The 9,649-nt window shown below is 37.7% G+C and overlaps 1 pseudogene; it reads right to left on the reverse strand.

Moving 5' to 3' along the window:
* Positions 1 to 3,124: 3,124 nt before the first annotated feature.
* LOC122218488 lies at positions 3,125 to 3,616 on the reverse strand (annotated as a pseudogene).
* Between the last annotated feature and the right edge of the window lie 6,033 nt (positions 3,617 to 9,649).

The following is a 9,649-nucleotide window of genomic DNA, read 5'->3' on the forward strand; positions in this document are numbered from 1 at the left end:
AGACCATATTCTTGACTGCTAGGCCACCACATTGACTGTTATTATTTAGGGTTTTATAGAGCCCATTATCATGTTGGTTTGGGATAATGTTTATATCTGAATTTTTTAATTTAATTTTTTATTTTTTAAAATTTACATACAAATTAGTTAGCATATAGTGCAACAATGATTTCAGGAGTAGATTGCTTAGTGCCCATGACCCATTTAGCCCATATCCCCTCCCACAACCCCTCCCATAACTCTCAGTTTGTTCTCCATATTTATGAGTCTCTTCTGTTTTGTCCCCCTCCTTGTGTTTATATGATTTTTGTTTCCCTTCCCTTATGTTCATCTGTTTTGTCTCTTAAAATACTCATATAAGTGAAGTCATATGATTTTTGTCTTTCTCTGACTGACTAATTTCACTTAGCATAATATCCTCCAGTTCCATCCATGTAATTGCAAATGGCAAGATTTCATTCTTTTTGATTGCCATGTAATACTCCATTGTATATATATATGCCACATCTTCTTTATCCATTCATCCATCGATGGACATTTGGGCTCTTTCCATACTTTGGCTATTGTTGATGGTGCTGCTATAAACATTGGGGTGCATGTGTCCCTTCAAAAGAGCATACCTGTATCCCTTGGATAAATGCCTAGTAGTGCAATTGCTGGGTCGTAGGGTAGTTCTATTTTTAGTTTTTTGAGGAACCTCCATACTGTTTTCCAGAGTGGCTGCACCAGCTTGCATTCCCAGGTCTGATTTTTAATGTTACAAAATATGGAAAATAAATTTTTGTGAAATCTATTAATACTTGTTACCATATAGTCTTATAGCATTAGAATCAAATTTGAATTATTTCCCTCTAATAATATAGTCAAAGTTATTTTGAAAACTGCAGACAGTATCAGAAATTAGTATTTTTATTGGCTTCTATTTGTTTCATAATCAAGAGCAATAACCAGAAAAATAACATGGTGATGGTAATAATTATATGAATATAAAAGAAAGACATATTAGATAGGATTTTACTACCTTATCAAATGATTTCATTTTTTTCTCTGACAGTACTTACATATGTTGGATTCATATTCAGCATAGTTATGATGATAGTGTAGGTATAATTTTATATTAGGCTTTAGGCTCTATAAGTATTAATTAGCTACAGGGATAAATCTTATATTTTAAATTATGTGAGTAACAGCTCCTCAGACTGATGCTCAAGACTCCTTTTTATTTTTTTAATTTTTTTCCATGTAAACTTCATGCCTAGCACAGAACCCAGACTTGAATTCATAACCCTGAGATCAATACCTGAGCTGAGATCAAGAGTCAGATGCTTAACCTACTAAGCCACCCAGGTGTCTCAAGATTCTTATTTTTTTTTTTAAGATTTTTAAAAAATGTTTATTTTTGAGAGAGAGAGAGAGAGTGAGTGAGTAAGTATGAGCAGGGGAGGGGCAGAGAGAGGGAGACACAGAATCTGAAGCAGGCTCCAGGTTCTGAGCTGTCAGCACAGAGCCCCATGTGGGGCTTGAACTCATGAACCACAAGATCATGACCTGAGCTGAAGTTGCACGCTTAACTGACTGAGCCACCCAGGTGCTCCAAGACTCTAATTTTTTGATCTTTGATTGTTTCTAATTTTTCACCATAGATATTTTGGTTAGTAAATATTTTAAAAAATTATATTTTGAATTATTTTCTTAGTATAATTTACCATGAATATGATTCCTTGTTCAAAGCATGCGTAATTGTATGACTTTTTTTAAATTTTATTTTTAATGTTTATTTTTGAGAGAGAGAGAGAGAGAGCGAGAGACAGCCAGCATAAGTAGGGGAGGCACAGAGAGAGGGAGACACAGAATCCGAAGCAGGCTCCAGGCTCTGAGCTGTCAACACAGAGCCTGATGCCGGGCTTGAACCCACAGAGATGTGAGATCATGACCTGAGCCGAAGTCTGCCGCTTAACTGACTGAGCCACCCAGGCACCCCTTGACTCTTGATAAGTATTGCTGAATTATCTAAGTTGATATGCTACCAGCAACGTATGTATAGCAACTCACTTGTCAGAATTTGTTCACCTAATTAATATTTTCCCATCATTTAATGGGTGTAATACAGTGTTTTGTGGTGGGTTTTGTTGTTGTTTTTGCTTTATATTTTTATTGATTGAAGTATAATTGACATGAGACATTATATTAGTTTCAGGTATACAATGTAATGATTTGACATTTGCATATATTGCAAATGATCACCATGAGAAATTTAGTTAATACCTGTCACCATAGTTACATTTTTTTCTTGTGATGATAACTTGGTGCTTTCTTTTTTTAACAAAGAAGTTGAATGTTTTATTATTAAACTATTTATCTTCCTGCAAGACTGTTGCTTCACCATATAAAAATAACACCGGGGCGCCTGGGTGGCTCAGTCGGTTAAGCGGCCGACTTCGCTCAGGTCATGATCTCGCGGTCCTTGGGTTCGAGCCCCGCGTCGGGCTCTGTGCTGATGGCTCAGAGCCTGGAGCCTGTTTCGGATTCTGTGTCTCCCTCTCTCTGCCCCTCCCCCATTCATGCTCTGTCTCTCTCTGTCTCAAAAATAAATAAACGTTAAAAAAAAATTTAAAAAAAAAATAGCACCAGCAAGGACAGTATATTGCACAGTTAAGATAGTATCATTCTTTATCTGATACTATACAACTAACAAACCTTTCTCCACTGCCAGTTACTTCCAATGGACTGGTCATTTAAGCATTTTGACCCTAATCCAAGGTTAGATGTAAGCAAGTTACAATATTCCCTAAGGCTTAAAAGTCATCCTTGAATTACAAAATTTTTATTCTTTTTATTTTTTGAATTACATAATTTTTATAACTAGTTTTTGACCACAGGCAATTTCAGGATTCTGAATATTGTAACTGGAGCCTAGCCTAAAAATCATAGGGTGTTGCAAAAAAGATGCATATTATGTTTATCTGCAATCATAAGTTGTTGCAAGTAGTTTCTTTTTCCACTGGTACTGCTAAAAATTGCTATTTTAAATCCTCTATGCACCACTAATTTAAAACAACTATGCTAGATTAAGTTGTTTGATACTAGTTTATTTAGGGGTTCCATTTTCACTACTCAATAGATTTTACATGTGTCTCACCAGTTCTGAAGGATTACTGAGTGTTATCTTGATCAGTCAGACATCTTGATAGCAAAATTTGTTGACAAGTGCTGGATTTTCCTCAAGAGCTTCATTAATTTCAGTTACTTCTGATGGAGGAGAATAGAGTTCACTAGCAGCTTTCACACATTCCAATGCACCACACTCATCTTGTTCGTTCAGTGTGGTCCCAGCTTCAGGCAGGCTACAGTAAACAACATCTCCCAAAGCTTCCTGTGCAAAATTGCTGATTCCCACTGTTCTGATACCATTTTTCTGTTGTTATCCATTCATGTCTGTCTGTCAATTTACGCGGGGAGAGCAGAGCTTGCAGCGTCCTCAGGAAGCGCTGACCCTCAGCCCCCAGGGCCAGGGCAAGAAGGGGTGTGGTGGTGCGGATGCTGCGCCCGGGAGGCAGGCTTGGGCTTGCATGCCCAGCACCGCTCCCCCTGTTCGCAGGGGTGTTTTAATTTGCATTTCTTTGATCACTATCGAGTTTAAATATTTTCCTCACCTATTTATTTACCACCGTATTTCCACTTTTTGTATTCATGTTTTTGCTTATTAGCCACAGGAAATTGATGTTCTTATTAACTTGTGTTTCTATATATCAAGAAACATTTATTTCTTTAATTATTTTTTTAATTTTGTAACATAATTTATCGTCAAATTGGCTTCCATACAACACCCAGTGCAAGGAGCATTTATTATACAACACTTTATATAGCATACAGATTAACTTCTTGCCATGTTTGATGTAAATTTTTTTGATAGACATTAAAACATATGTAAGTTAATATGTCTTTCATATAAAGGCTTTATATTTCACAGTGATTTCTTGCTGTTATACTTTGTATACACGTAGAATCACGCTGAGCTCATTTTCTATCCCTTTTGCCTTCTCTGCATGGTGGACTCCAAAGTCACATACCTGGACTGACTGTGAATCAATTTGCATTGATCCTTTGCAAACAAGGGAGTTTATAGCAGAAGTATGTGCAACAGATACAGCAGTTCTTGGCAGCTTGCCAAGTAACACCTGCTTGCTTTATATATGAAAATGATGATTCATTTGTTTCTCTTCTGGATTATTACCTGCCAGGTGATAGCCATTATAAACCCACTTCACAGGGACTTTTGGAAGAATGGGAGAGTTGACCACAAGTCAATACAGAATGACTTCAGGTCTTCACACATTGACCTTATGTGATGACATCAGAGTCAGTTTTACTGTAGAAATGGCAATTTTTCCCCCTGCTCAGAAGAAGTCTTTGGTGTATATAATTAGAAAGCAAGTCAGGAAACATATCGTGTGCTAGTCATTTGCTCAGTTTGCTGAAGAAGATTTATTAAAGGCTTACTACAAACAGAATATCGTATTAAATTTAATGACAATAAAGAGATACCCAAGCTCTTGTTCCTCAAAAATGTCATAGTCTAGTTAAAGACACCATACTTGACACTGATACATGAATTAGCCTTATTATGAAAAGGCTTATCATGTGAAAGAAGATAAGGTACAGAGTGCTTAATTGCTAACAACATGGGCTCTGGGGTCAGCGTGGTCAGGCTGGGATAGAGATTCATAATTCTGTAGCTGTGTGTCTTGGGCAATTCCAATAAAGGAATCTACATAGGAGTAAATGAACAGTGTCTGGTACATTGCAAGCATGCAAATAATGCAAATTATTGATGTAGCATAAATGTTAAAGGGATGTCATATAAGGAGGTTATTAGAATGGGAGAGAATTATAGAAGCAGTCTTGCAGAAAGTGAGTTTTAAAACTAGGATTGCAGGGGTACCTGGGTGGCTCAGTCTGTTAAGCATCTGACTCTGGGTTTCAGCTCAGGTCATGATCTCACAGTTCATGTGTTGGGGGCTCTGCACTGATGGTGGGGAGCCTGCTTGGGCTTCTCTGTCTTCTTCTCTCTCTGCCCCTCCCCCCCTCAAAAATAAATAAACATTAAAAAACCTCTAAGATTGCCGATAAAGAATACAGACTGACATTAATAAGGTGAAAGACCTTTCCATATTGAAGGAATGACCAATGAAAAGAAATGAACTGGTTGCATTGAAGGTGAGAGACAAGCAGATTGGCAGAAGTTAAGTGATACTCGGGAATCTAGTGAAAAATGTATCCAGTTGATAGGATGTGATATGATCATGATGCCAAACATACTGAATCTTGGTCTTTCCTTTAAGAAAATGAATAAGGTAATAACTGCCTAGGAGAACAGTGAGGCAAATTAGCTCCCTTTCTTTTTCTTTTTTCTTTCTTTCTTTTTTTTTTTTTTGTTTGCATATAAGTTACTTATAGCCAAAGGCTGATACCATGAAAATGAAAACTTTTATCCTAGCTTTTGAATCTTTTTTGTTCTCGAAGGTGTAAAAATCTGATACTTGGATACATACATTAAAAAAGTAATGTATATGAGAAGAATAGATTATATTTATTAAGTCTTTTCTATGTTCAAGGCCCTGGACGTTTATTTCATTTTTACTTATAACAACTCCATAAGGCAGATACTATTATTGTCAACATTTTATAGATGAAGAAACTAAGTTCAGTGGGATTGAGTAATTTGCCCAAAGTCACACAGCTAGTAAGTGGAAATCTGGATTTAATGCTGATCTGTCTGAAGCTGGAGCCAAATTATACCAAACATTTAACATTTCTCAATGAAAAGGAGCCGAACATAAAAAATGAATTATTATTAACTGGATGTTTGAATTTCATTGCAGCCTAAATGAGAGGTTGAAATTGCTCATGCATTCAACAGTTGAGCATCTAATGTGTACCAGGCACTGTTCTAGGCACTGAGGTACCAAAGTGACCAAATCTGACAAAACCCCCTCATGGAGCTCACCTACTAGTGGGGGAGAGAGTCAGTAAACAAGGTGGATAGATAACATGTGTAGTCTGGTAAGTGCCAAGGAGAAAGAATTAAGCAGGAAAGGGGCATAGAAATTGTTAGGAGTGTGTGTTGAAACTTTAGGTAGGGTGGCCATGGAAGGACTCATTGTGAAGAGACCACATGAGAAAGAAATGAGGGAGAAGTCCATTCTAGGCAGAGGAACAGCCTGTGCACAGACAGAATGTTCCAGATGTGTGTAAAGATTGGTGAATGAGCCCAGTGAGGGCTGAATGACAGAGTTGTGAGAGATGAAATCAGGTAGGATCTCATAGGTCACGGTCAGGGCTTTGGCTTTTACTCCAAGTGAAGTAGGAAACCAGGGAGAGGTTTTGAGCAGAGGAGGGGCGTGATCTGATCTTGTAATGGGACAATTCTGGCCAGGTTCAAGAGACTGAAAGGGGCCAAAGGCAGGAGCACAGAGACAAGTTAGGAGAGACTGCAGTAATCCAGGCAAGAGATGGTGGTGTCTTGGATCATAATAGTAGCAGTGAAAGCGGTGAAACGTGGCTAGACTCTGGATATTTTTCGAGGTAAACCTTATAGAATTTACAGAGTAGATGTAGGATGTGAGAGAATTAAAGGGATCAAGCAAAGGGTAGCATAATATTTATCCAGTGGATTTATACCTTACTAGTTCAAGTGTCATTTATCGTTATTTATTTATTAAAAACTTTTTTAGCGTTTATTTAATTTTGAGAGAGTGTGAGCAGGGGAGGGGCAGAGAGAGAGGGAGACACAGAATCTGAAGCAGGCTCCAGGCTCTGAGCAGTCAGTGCAGGGCCCGATGTGGGGCTCCAACTCATAAGCCGTGATATCATGACCCGAGCTGAAGTCAGACGCTTAATTGCTTAACTGACTTAGCCACCCAGGCACCCTAAGTGTCATTATCTTTAAATGCAGCTATTTATAGCATATTCAAGAACTCAGAAATAAGCAAAAAATTCTTCAAAGCCACCCAAACAGACAGCACATAGTGCTAAAGCCCATGTCCTTCCAAGAGATATTTTTAGTTCCTTTTTATTCTAATTTGAGTTACAGTTCAAATAAACATCATCATTTTATCATTTTTAGATCATAAGAAATTCAGAAGGAATGGAGAGATTATTTCCAGTTTTAGAAACCCTTATAGTGACCAGAAATAATAGCTTAGACCAAGAACAAAGATAAAATACAAACAAAGCCAAAACATAAAAAACATAGCCTGAGGACACAGAACCTAATATTTCATAATGCTTGAGAAGCTGCTGTTAAAATAGGAATGCACATTTGTAATGGTCATTGTACCGTTATAATTAGGTCAGGTAATGTTTTTATCTTTTCATCTAGAGAGGTCAAATTACAGATGTTTTGCCTCTAAAATAATGGAATGTGTTGGGGTTCTTTATCCTTATCACTTTCGAGGGCACGCACAGCAATATTCTGGTAGATAAAAAGAGCTCTGGGCTTGAATTATGATCTCCTTTCCTTCCCTGCAGAGCTGGCTTAACAAACCAGAAGAAAATGATGAGGCCTTTTTTTACTTCCCCTTCCTTTAAAATTGGAACCTAGAGCAAGTATGTCAGCAAATTCCCTGCTTTCTTTGTTCTGAGTCCCTTACTGATGCATTCTATTTTTTATTTTATTTTATTTTATTTATTTTATTTTATTTTATATTTTATTTTTTTATTTTTTTAATTTGTTTTAGAGAGGAGAGTGAACACAAGCAGAGGAGAGGGCAGAAGGAGAGAGAGGGAGAGAGAGAACCTGAAGCAGGCTCCATGCTCAGCTCAGAGCCCGACATTGGGCTTGATCCCATGACTCTGGGATCATGACCTGAGCCAAAATCAAGACCTGGGTGCTCAACTGAGTCACCCAGGTGTACTATCTTATTAGCTCATTCTAAAGGCTCACACGTGCCCCGGAGACTCCTAAGACCAAATTCTTTCAAATCTTTCAGTTTTAGGTCAATAACTATAGACTAATATAAGCCACAAAAATTTCTAGCTCAAAAGCCTATCCACACTGCTTTGAATTTGAAAGGTGGAACTTTGCCCCTTCTTCACATTTCTCCATTTTCCAAAACTCATTTCTCAATTAGTTGAGGTGAGTAGAGCAGGAAGTGGATCCACCTGAAAATTCACTTATGTGGAGGAGCTCATTCTCTCATAAGCCCAAGGAATGGAGCATTATGGGTTATATAATGGATATGAAGACTTATGGCGCACACAACTACTTATTTCAGTTTTAATTTTAATTTGGGTTACAGAGAAGTAAATTTCTGAGAAGTGATTTCAACTGTTTCTAGGCAGATGTGGATTACAGCAGGAATTAAGGAATCTTACTGTGACACTGAGACACTGTGTTTCACAGGGTGTATGAAAATTTTGGGTCACATAATTAAAATTTTTTCAAAAGTTTCCTGACCATAGGAGTCTTCATAGGGATGAAGAGTTTGGAGAATTTTACTGAGTTTTATATGGATCAAGGTAATGTTTGGTTGATGTTGGCCTCTAAACCGACTGATCTGCAAGTGTAAGAATGACTTTTTCCAGAAAGCAGCCAGGATTTCTTATTCAGACAAGACAAAGATCCTGTTGCTCTCCTTCTGTTGTCTCAGCATTTCTGGCTGAAACACAGAAGTGCAAAGAGATACATAACTGCAGGCAAAAATAATAGAGGAAGTACACATGATGAATCACAGGTTATTTGCTCCTCAAACCAGCAGGATGTATTTATCCTTGACTGGTTGTGCTGTGCTTTCCAGGACGTAATAAAATCTAGCACAGAATGAGGGGGGCAGGGGACAACTATCTATTAGATTCTACTTTTACTCTATGCCTTGTACTTTTCCATATTACTATATTTATTCTTCGCAAGAACCCGAGAAAGCAGGTATTGTTATGATCCCTGTTGTTTGGATATAGAAATAAGCATCAAGGAGCTCATGGCCATGCAGGTAAATTGTAGAATCAAATTTCCAGTTTAGTCTGGGTCCAAAGCCCACAGCTCTCCCACTGTAGCTTGACTTAATAGGGTTTGCTTCAATATTTGTTAAAAAAATCACTTTTTGAATAAATGAACTAATATCTAGCCACTCTGGCCACTGCAGACAGATCTGTCTGAGATGAAGGGAAAGGATAGACCTGCATTTACTCAAGGCATAGGGCAAAGATCCTTCGTCCTCAGTATTGTGTCTAAGTACATTCGAGTCACCTCTCCTTGTATCTTCTCATATCTATGTGAAACCAGATTGATCCTTCCATCCCCCTAGGAGAAGATGGGGTGGAAACAAGAAAGTAACCTTTTATTAAATGTCTGCTAAACGATAGACAATGGACAGACACTTTTCTATGTTATTTCATGTAATACTCATATCAGCTTTATAAAGTAAGCGTTATTGTCACCATCTTTAGAGATGATAACACAGGCTCGGAAAGGCTAAGGAACTTTCCAAAGATACATATCTGAAAAGCATGTCAGAATTTGAATCCAGGTCAGTCTGATTCCCAAATTCATACATGCTATTATCACACTGCTCCTCCACAGGAAATTGGGCCTGAATGGGTTATATTAATACAGCATTAGTTACTTTGACATTTTAATGTGCTTTGGATG

The sequence above is a fragment of the Panthera leo genome, chromosome B1 (genome assembly GCF_018350215.1).
Source record: "Panthera leo isolate Ple1 chromosome B1, P.leo_Ple1_pat1.1, whole genome shotgun sequence".
In the NCBI taxonomy this organism is placed as follows: Eukaryota; Metazoa; Chordata; class Mammalia; order Carnivora; family Felidae; genus Panthera; species Panthera leo.